Genomic DNA, 1,621 nt, shown 5'->3' on the forward strand with positions numbered 1-1,621 from the left:
ATTTTCTAATGAAATTGCGAATTTTACTCCTTTACAGGCACAGCTGTTTGACAGCTCATACCCTAATCCCAAGTCCCATAGTTACAGCGGATGCAGTGGCACCGGCGATTGTGCTGCAATGGTGTTGGCATCAGCGGCGCAACGAAGATTGCATGTCTTGTGTGGAAATTCGAGGATAACATACAAGTGGCTGTAAATTGTAAAATCGTAAACTCCAATTTCCATTTCTATACCCCATTCAACATTTATTGCTTTCATTTGTTATTTTTTTTTTGTTGTTGTTCTTCATCAGCATTTGTTGTCATGGTATTGCTATTACTGCTGCCAGAGCTGATCCTCATCCTATTGAGGTTGTGTTCTTTTTTGAGAAATTTTTTGTTCCCAACGTTTGCAGAAAGGATTAAATCAACACTTTTTGCAGTGTATGCACGCATACGTTAACATTGCACAAAGCTAACATCAACATTATCAACCACTGCTGCCACCCGCTCAAATCCCTTTTCATCAACATCAACATTCGCAGTTCTAATGGCAACATAAGCTGCATTACTGTCGCTACCTACCACCAACTAAGCAAACAACAACAACTACTAACGCCATTAATTAAACCTCGACAGAGAATCCAAAACACATGCATACGTACGTACACCATCCCTCTGGCGTTCATGCACATTTATACAAAAATAAACTGGAATGTAAACAAAACGAACTAACACAAAAAAAATAAAAAAAAAATAAAGTCGGAAGTACTTAAATAAATCCATAAAGACTCTAACTGTTCCTTTGGTGTCTTATGTTGTTATGGTAACTGTTTTAAACTCCTTCATCTTGTGACTTCTATTTTGGATTAATGTCGGTAAAGTAATATTTATTGTTAACGATGAAGCTTCTTAAACATTAAAGAGTCGTGTCTAAAAAAAGCCGTAAAATTTTGTTCCGAAATAAAGTCTCTCATATAATCAAAATATTTTCGAAATATATGTGCACTATAACTGCACTATTTTCTTTATTTATATTCGATTAAAAGATGAACCTTTTGCCCTTAACGAATCTTTTTCCGAAAAGTTCAGGGTTCTTTTTTTTATTATGGACAACTGTGTGAGGATTGTACTCATATGGTACGGCCAATTATATGAAGTAAGCTGGGAGTTGCGTGCTATAACTATGCGTATTGACGAGATACATCAGAGTTGAAACAAGAGAAAATAGAATAATGAATATACTCGTTAAATGAAACTAATTCAAACGTTTCTTATAGAGTTGGTAACGCAATCTCTTCAAATATTCCAACCTTAAATCGCTAATATTTTTCGATCACATTCTGTTTTTATTCGATGAGAACTATTACTCATTGCTTAAACAGTTTCATGGTTTTTATATAGTTGTTCTTCAGAGATCTTGCTGAGGTAATTTTCATATTAAAAAAATACTGTTGAAGAGATCGGAATACACTTTGATACTATATTACTCTATATAGTGACTAAAATTTGTTTAAGTTTAAAATTGACTACTTAATATAATTGAAATATATAGCACTTAATTTGTTTGATAAATTTTTTTATATAAAATAAAAAAATATCTACTTTTAGTAACAAAACTGGTTACATACTAGATAGGGTGT

The sequence above is a fragment of the Teleopsis dalmanni genome, chromosome 1, assembly GCF_002237135.1.
Source record: "Teleopsis dalmanni isolate 2A chromosome 1, ASM223713v2, whole genome shotgun sequence".
In the NCBI taxonomy this organism is placed as follows: Eukaryota; Metazoa; Arthropoda; class Insecta; order Diptera; family Diopsidae; genus Teleopsis; species Teleopsis dalmanni.